The sequence below is a fragment of the Phaseolus vulgaris genome, chromosome 3, assembly GCF_051622355.1.
Source record: "Phaseolus vulgaris cultivar YP4 chromosome 3, ASM5162235v1, whole genome shotgun sequence".
Classification (NCBI taxonomy): Eukaryota; Viridiplantae; Streptophyta; class Magnoliopsida; order Fabales; family Fabaceae; genus Phaseolus; species Phaseolus vulgaris.
In genome coordinates this window covers 27,957,743-27,967,534 of record NC_143500.1, presented here as the reverse complement: position 1 = coordinate 27,967,534, position 9,792 = coordinate 27,957,743, and positions in this window count along the sequence as shown.

Below are 9,792 nucleotides of genomic sequence, written 5' to 3'. Positions count from 1 at the left end.
TGTTAACAGGGAGACTTAACGCCATCTCAAACTATATAATAAATCATCATCCGATAACATAATATTATATTAAATAATAAATTTTAAAATTAGTACAATTTTATAAAACTCATTCATAAAATAAAATTTTTACATTTATTTATAAATTATAAAATATTTATTTATATAATACAGATACTTTTACATAAACACGAAAGATTTCTAAAATATAGGACATCGAAATATAAATCAATATATTATATAATTATAAATTATATAAATTAATAATATAGATTTATGTGTATAAATATATTTTAGATTATTTTTAAAATAAAAAAATATTTTTTATAACTGATTCATAAAAATTTGTTTTTTAATTTTATTATCATAATAATAATTTATACAATAAAATTTAATATTTTAAAAATTTAATATTTTTTTTAAATTGTGTTAAAACCAAATTAAAATGTTCATAAATACTTTTTAAATTATACTACGTGTTATAGAAAAGTATCATACAATATTTAATATTTAAGAGGAACGAGCTTCATAGTATTTTATCTTTTAGTATATGTTTGTTGCTGTCAAGTTTGACTCAAGACCAAAGACTAGTCAAAAAAATTTCAGATTGATCACACGTGATACTTGAATACTCTTTTTTTACTATTATTATTCAAACATGTAACGTACAACCCTAAGAATATCAAATCAAAGAATGTACTTCTAACGTTTAAACAAAATTATTTCAACTGTTCCTTCGTAACCATAATTTATTACTTTAATTAGTAGTTGGATTAATTTGATCATATCAATGAAAAAACGCTTGTCCAAAAACTAATGTATTCAGATGGAAACATGCTATGATATTTTTAAATTTTCAGTATTTTAAAATACAAGTATTCACTAAAAAAAATATTAGATAATAATTTAGAAATAAAAAATAATTAATCATTATATTAACTAAATTAGATATTAATTTAAAAATAATAAATTATTTATATCTAAAGTGGTTTCTATCATTAATAAAGGAATTATATCACTACAAAAATAATTAAATAGAAACTAATTAAACCCTAAACCATTTTAGAGACTAAAATAAATTAGTTTCTAAATTATTTTATATTATTATTAAATAGTTTCTAAATTAGTATCTAATTAGCTATCAAGGTTTTAACAACCAGTTATTTAAATTCTAAATTTGGTAGCAAAAATCTTGGTAGCTAATTAGATACCAATTTAGAAACCATTTAACTATAATAGAAACTAATTTAGAAACTATAAGTTTTTTTAGTTTTTAAAATGGTTTCTAATTTAGTCACTATAGTAACTAATTAATTTTGGTCTTTAAAATTGGTTTTTATTTCATAATTCTCTTGTAGTAGTGTATTAATTACTTAGATTTTAGTTATTAATATTTAAATTTTAAATTGTTTTTAAAAGAGATTTAAAATATAAAATAGTAAGTACCAAAAATCTTAAAAAATATGAATTAGATATCAAATTAAAAATTATTTTATAAATTGATATTAATAATAAAAAATATTTTAAATATAATAATTTTTTTAGTTTATAAAATAATTTTTAATTTAGTTAAATAGTAATTAATTATTTTAGTTTTTAAAATTAATTTTATATTTAATAATTTTTTTCAGTGATTTATATCTTTATACAATATTTTCTTTTGAAAGATTACATATTTTGTCATAAATTGATTGGACTAGCAACTAAATGTTAGAGACTTGGTTACTTTAAATAAGTGTTGTACAAAATAAATGTCATTTTCATTTATTATTAATTACTTTTTATTTATATTCTAATAATATTAATGATAGGAAACTAAAACTGTAAATAGATTAATGATGAGTAGTTAATTTTATATAACTGATATCTCTCTCATTTAAATATTATACATCTATATTATAATTATATAATTATTATCACTATCACAAGGAAATCAATTTTAGAGACAAAAAAAATTAGTTGTTATAGTAACAAAATTAGAAACCATTTTAAAGATTTAAAAAAATGGTTTCTAAATTAGTTTCTATTATTGTTGGTAGCAAAAACTTTTTTTTGCTAATTAGATACCAATTTAGAAACCATTTAAGAATAATAGAAACTAATTTAGAAATCATTTTTTTTTTAGTTTCTAAAATGGTCTCTAATTTAGTTATTATAACAACTAATTATTTTTTATCTTTAAAATTGGTTTCTATTTCATGATTTTCTTGTAGTGTTATTAAATGAAGAGGATACATCATTGCGTAACTTTATTTAATATTATCTTTTAATTGGAGATTATATAAAGATACACTATTTTGGTAACTTTCTTTGATATTATATTTTAATTGAATAATTTTACCATTTAATAAATAAATAATTATTTATTTAATAAATTGAATAAATTTTTTATTTTAAAATAACTTAATAACTTCCTTTTTAAAAATAACAATTACATAATCTATTTAATACCAGTTTTATAAAATTATATATATATATATATATATATATATATATATTCTCGAACAGGTTTGGAGCCTAGAGAACGATTCCTTCTTCTTTTACCTTCGGTCGGTCACTGACGTTTTAAGCTTTTTGTTTCTCCTTCCTCCTCTCGGTCCTCTGGCTCCACCGACGAGGATGGTACCTGCAGAAGGTACTCCAACGCTCAAGTCAGTTAGGGTGTCGGCACTCGGGTGTCAGAGTACTATAGATAATGATGTACCTTTCTCCTTGGAATATGTGTTATTTATATTACCTTAATGAGTCTTCAATGGTGGACCAAATTAGGAGGTTGGTTCATGTTTAGGGTTGTGCTAAACAACCCTTAATCGTAGATTAACCTTGCTGACTTGGTCAACCCATGGCTCGTCTCCAAGGGTTGGTCGGTCACATGTCATCATGTGACCTTCTCATCGTGGTTGATTGGTTGAGTGGTGAAGTTCCTGACCGAGTCATTGAGTCACTCGGTCGTCCTAGTACACTTGCCCCCCAGGCTTGAGAGCTGGTACAGCCAAAGACTCTAACTGAATGGCCTCGGTCGGTGGGGGTGATGATGGGTGAAGAGACTGGAGGCGACGCTTGAGCGGGTGATGTGACGTGAATTTATGAGGGGTTTTTGGGCTCCAAGCAACGTTGACCATTGGATCAAGCAGATCCAATGGTTGAGATTTTGTGACGTTTGAGATCTCGAGACACCCTCGAGTTATAAATAGAGGTTGGGAACAGTGGCCTTTCACGCTTTTTGAAATTTACTGAGCTCCGAGACCCGAACGAATCCGATCGATTTGCGCTACGTTCTTCATTCGTCTAAGGTTATTCATGTCTTCTCATTCGCGTCCCACGTCCTCTTCTTCTCCCGCTCGGTCTCCTCTTCCTGAACCCCCTTCCTATTCGTCCTCTTCGTCTTCCACCTCGGTCAGGGCAATTCAAACCATTGCCCCACAGGTGGAGGAAGTGAGGGGTGATGACGTTGGTAACGCATCAGACCGGTCGAGCTCATCTGAGCGACTGCGCCCTCACGAGGGCCCTGCCTGGGTCGATCCCAAGGTGTATGGGATCGCGTCTATGTTCCATACGGATGCCTCAGTAGCTGATTTTTTGATTAAGGTTCTTGTCTTGAAGGCTTCGGCCGAGGAGTCCTTACTGTCGTTCGGCCCTTGTTCGCTAGACGACCAGGTGTACAAGGAATGGTTATCTACCGAACCCCCCTTTTTCTTCATGTATAACTGTCTTTTTTCAGACTTGCACGTGTCGCTTCCTTTCTACAAGTTCACGGTGGGCATTCTTCAGGCGCTTAACGTAGCACCGAGTCAGTTGCACCCGAATACATGGGCGTCCATGCAGGCTTTTCGCATGGTATGTCGGGCGTTTGTGGTGCGTCCCCTTCCAACCTGTTTTCTTCATTTTTATGCCTCTCACCCATTCAAGCTGGTTGAATGGCATTCCTTGGTCAGCCGGGCGGGCAACGTCCTGTTCAAGGCTTTCATGACCTCCTATAAGAACTTTAAAGAAAGGTTCTTTAAGGTTTTCGTGGATTCGGCGGGCACGTCCCACTTCTTCGACGTGGTCGGCCAGCCGAGGTTTCTCTTGTTTTGGACAAGGAGCCCCACCAGGATAAAGGATTGGCCACGTCCGGTCAATCCAAGTGATAGCGAGCGGGAGGTCTTTGCTTTGTTTGATAGCCTTACGAGGAAGCTCCTCGCTCGGTCATTGATGTCGTTGTACACAGAGATCGATCGTGAAGCGGCCTTTGAGGGTATGTTTCAAATCTGTAGACCTTCGGTCGTTCATTCTATGTTTATGACTAACATCTTGTTTTTGTTTCAATGATCGCAAAGAGAGAAATACCGCAGGCGGTCGGTATGTTGATGGTATGTTGATAACACCCGGCTGAGGAAGGCCCTGGAGGAGGCCGAACACAAAGGGGCATCCATGGAAGGGAAGATTGCCTCTATGCGGCAAGGGAAAGAGGCGGCGAAGGCTGAGGTGTTGAATACCATGGAGGATACCATGGTCTTAATTACTTAGAGGTTTGACCTGGCCGTCCAGCAGGCTGGGGTGTTGTACGGTGGGCCTCCACCCTCTGGTCAATTTGACCAAGAGATGGAGGTCTTTAACGGCCGACTGGTTCCTGCGGACGAGGTCCAGAATTTGCAGAGCGCCGACCAGCCTACCCCGAGCGAGGATGTTGAAGATCAAAGCCTAGGCTTTTAGGTTTTTTCTTTCGTTCATTTTGTTCCCTTGAGGTCGGGGTGTGGCCTCCACCTTTTGCTGGATGAATAGAATCGATCGTTTTCATTTTCAATAATTTGCACAAGTCTTTTCCTTCGGTCGGTGTGAGTGTGAGTTAATAATAACCAACCTAATGAACCTAATTGGCGTAAGTTGATGTGATTGGTCGTTTATAAGTAAATTGTTTAACGAATTGAAGGCAGTTGGCCATTAAAACGTAGCAAGATAAAAAGTGCCTAGTTTAGACAAGTAAAATTATGCGGTCGGTGTAGCTAGCGGTATCAGGAGGGAATGTCAGTTAAGGCTGCATCCTGGTTGAACCGTTGTGACTAGGTGTTAGGAGGGTATGCCGATTAAGGCTTCATCCTGGCCGACACTTGCGCTTTGGGTATCGGGAGGGTATGCCGGTTAAGGCTTCATCCTGGCCAAACCGTGCCTCTTAGGTTGATTTTATGGTTTGCACGTTGTTTGATGAAAATGCTTCTTTAAAACCTCTCTGACCGCTGGTGTTACCGGATAAGGAAAGAGTGCGTGAATTTTATTCATTTGTTCAATTGAAATAAAATTTGAGGTGTGTGGAATTCCACGTCCTCGGTACAACCTTTCCCGACAACCATTCTAGGTGGTACGCTCCCCCTTCTCCTACTTCTCGAATTTGAAATGGTCCCTCCCAGTTTGATGAGAACTTACCGTCTGACTTCCCTCCAGACAAGGTCACCCTTGTGGAAGCTCATTGGCCAAACCTTCATGTTGTACCTTCTTGCTGCTTGAAGCTTGCAGGCGGCTTTGCGGATCTTGCTTTTATCGCAAAGCTCGTTGATGAGGTCGAGCCCGACTGCTAAACTTTCCTGATTGAGGGATATGTCAAACAGGTGCCGTCTGATGGACGATTCGCCCACTTCTACTGGGATCATGGTCTCGGTGTCGTACATGAGGTTGTACGACGTTTCTTGTGTTGTGGTCTGAGGAGTGCATCGGTACGCCCACAAGACCTCGAGCAGTTCCTCGGTCCACCTTCTTTTCGCTGTGTCGAGTCTCTTCTTCATTCGTTTAAGAGAACCTTGTTGGCCGCCTCTGCTTGATCATTTGTCTAAGGGTGCTCGACCGAGCTGGTAACGGATTTGATGTCAAGGTCCTCGTAGAAGGTCTGGAGCCCTTGGTCAATGAACTGCAGTCCATTGTCTGACACGATCATGTTCGGTAGCCTGAACCTACAGACGATGTTCTTGCAAACAAAATTTTGGACGTTTCTGGCCGATATGGATGCTAGGGATTCGACCTCTATCCACTTCGTGAAGTAGTCCACTGCAACCAGCAGGTGCTTTGTCTAACCTTTGTCAAGTGAGAAAGGGCCAATAATGTCCATTCCTCATATGGCAAATGGCCACGGTGATGTCATGTTTTGGAGTTCTTCTGGTTTTGAGTGGTGTAGGGGCCGAATTCCTAGCATTTCAAGCATTTCTTGACGTACTCTGCGCAATCGCCTTAGACGGTCGACCAATAGTATCTTGCTCGGATGACCTTGGTCGCCATGGTTTTCGCCCCGGAGTGATTGTCACACGCTCCATCGTGGATTTCCTGCAACACATATTGAGTTTGCTCCTTGGTAAGGCACTTCAGAAGTGGAATTGAGTACCCCCTTCGGTATAGGTCCTGGCCGATCATGGTGTAGCGAGCGCATTGCAGCCTGATTGCTTTCTCGTTGCCTGGTTTGCAGGTTCCATGTTCTAGATACTGGATGATTGAACTCATCCAGGTATCGACTTGGAGGGTAGTCCCTCCCTTTACGGCGTTCTCGGCGAGGATCATCCCCCTTCGGCCGGTGCGGTCCCTCTTCCTTGGTGCTTCTTCCCTACACGGGGAACGCCATGTGGTGCGGCCGCCCCGCACAAAACGACATAAATGCCCGGCCTGAATTAGCTCTTCTATCTTGTCCTTCGGTTGAATGATCGGTATTCTGATGATACCGTCACTTCTTGCTACGGTCGGCACCATCCGGACTTAGAGCCCTTCTAGGTGGTGGCATCAGCTCCGCATTAAAGGCTTCCTGCAAGATTTTCCCTCTATCGGCGTTGAAGGGTGTGTATCGTGAGAACCGGAGTCCACGATTACCCCGTCTGGGATCACCTCGTCCAGACCCGGACCTTCCCTGCCGCTCTTTCTCATCCTTCTTCTCATCGTTGGTCTCCGCCCGAGCCTGGCTCCTGAATTCGCGTAGCTCTTCAAACTGCATGAACTTTGCGGCTCAAAGTCTAAGTTCATCCAAGCTCGCCGCAGGTTGCATGCACAAGCTATCTACGAAGGGGCCCGGTCGGAGGGTCGTCAACATATGATGCATCGCCACCTCAGGACTGAGGTTCCGAATACTCATAAAGACCTTCCCGAATCGGTCGATAAACTTCCTTAGGGACTCTCCCTTCTCCTAGCGGAAGCTGACCAGGGCAATGGATGTTAGGTGATGGGGTCGGCTGGTTGCAAACTTGATATCAAACTTTGTCACCAGCGTTTCAAAACAATCTACAGAGTTCAGAGGGAGCTTCGTGAACCAGCTCAAGGCTCCTCCTTTAAAAGAAGTTGGGAAGACTCGGCACAAGAACATGTCATCGTTCGTATACAGACTCATATGAGTGGTATACGCATCCATATGTTCATCATAATCGGTGATGACTTTTTACGGCAAATGCACCGCGTTTGTCAGAAGTAATAATTGTCCCTAAGGACGGATATTGATCCCACAAGGAACAGTGAATTATCAAGTACAATAGTCGCTAATTATAACAATAGAACAATGAAAAAAGTGTTGAATTGAGTGTGTTGACAATGATCAATAAGAAAACAAACAAAGAATTAGTTGTTTCAGTTGGAAAAATAGGGATTAAGTTTCATCTCTCTCACTCTCATGTATTTTGATTAGCATGTCAATATTAAGTTCTTTGATTGAGATTGATGCCCGTAGAAAATTCATTTATATCGATCTCTCGCATATAAAATTCTTAAGAATGTTTCCTAAATTTCGATCTCTCGCATACTTATAAAAACAACTTAGAAATCACTACCAGACGTTAATGGCAATTAACATTTCAAGTCTATCTCTAGCACTCAAATATGCTAAGTATTGATGTTTAGGTCCGAACCCTAAAAATACCTCTCGGTCAGATTTAAGATTCTCAATTTGTCACGGAAAGTTAAAAGTAAAACAACAATACCAATAATCAATCAAGAACTGAATATTAATATATAAAATATCACCTCAATACATAAGAGTTTGAGCATATTACTCTCAATCCCAAAGGGTAGAATTAGTCATGCATACTTCTAACACCTTCCATTCTCCCATAAATTAAGGATTATTTTATATGTAAATTAGCAATAAATCCTCATAAGTGCCTATATTTTAATATGAAATATTACTGAAATTAGACACTTATCACTCTTCCCAACTTAGAATCTTGCTTGTTCTCAAGCAAAGTAAATGAATATATTTGAATTTAAATATCAAACAACTTAATTCATTAAACAATAGATCAAATTAAAAACTTATGATGCGTCCAAATTCAAATATTGAAAATATAAACACAGTCAACTTCCAGGATCAAATCAAAACAAATAAATGGCAAATTATCAAGGAATATCTTCTCATATGCTCACGGGTATATGTTTCTCTCTATTTTCACTGAATCATAACAAATCACAATTGTTTTTCATTTCATCCTTAAATCACAAACATATTAGAAACATGAATCTTGAGGTCTTTTCCAGGGTTGTAATGAGGTTGAGCTTCCAAAAAATATTGGTTTTTCTTAGATAACAAAATGCACATCTTAAAGAAGAAGAACATACCTACAATCCAATTTATAGAGAACATATATGTTATCTAATCACCGCTTTCTTTCAAGATCACACTTTTCCTCATTTTTCTTTCTACCTTTTTTATGATTTCCAACAACTTTTCTTTTCTTTTTTTTCTTTTTTTTTCTTTTTTTCAATCACTAGGAATAGATTTTTCCTATTTTCAACTTTTTGAAATTTCAACAATTAGAACCAACCATTCCCTTTTCTATATGTATTGCATATATGTTCTCCTTCCTTAAACATGCTAAAGGGTAGGAAAATATATCATTAAAGGTTAAGGTGCAATATTAACAAAAAATTTATTGGCCCAAAGGGGATATATAAAAAAAATGGAATTCTAATAAGATAAAGGTTGACTCTTTGGCCTTGGATTCCTAATTATCACAAACAAATGCCTCAATCATCTTCATGTTCTTTTATGATGTAACAAAAATAAAAATTAAGCAACTACAATTGTCAATTCATCAGTAAAACTCTCAAAACTGTTTAAGGTTCACACACTCACTTGGTTTAATTGGTCTCATTCCTTTTTCTCTTGTCATTATCTATCCTAATCAATCATCCTGTTAAATTTTCATGTATCATAATTTTAACTACATTTGAATAGGGATTCAATCATATTTTCTTTTCTAATATGTGTCTAATTTATCTCACTATTTAATATTTAAACACAAATTATTTTTTCCACAATTCAAAATTAATATTCTAGTTCTTTTTTATTTGAAAAAAAAAACTAGAAATAAACAAATTAAAAGTGAAATTTATTCAAGAAAGATAATTCAAAACCTAAAACTAACAAAAACAACAAATTTATTCAAAATACAAAATAAGCAATTAAAACAAACTAAAAAAAAATAAGTAAATAAAAAAAAACAAAATAACCGAAAAATAAAATAAATAAATAAATAAACAGAAAATAAAATTCAAATAACTGAAAAGAAAAGAGAATTAGAAAGATAAAACCATATTTTTGCTCAATCCTCTCTTCTTAAGAAGTCATCCAGCTTTTTGTTAAAATCTTTATCTATAGTCTTGCTTCATTTGTTGGATCTGCCCCCTTGAATAATAGATCATGTCCCTAGGTCATAACCTGCAAAATGATTAGGAGGCATACGAGATTTTTTTTATCTTTTTTGAAAAATTAAATAAACAAAGGTAACAATATAAAACTAAAATGTGGTCTGGGTTGCCTCCCAGTAAGCGCTTGTTTAACGTCATATAGTTTGA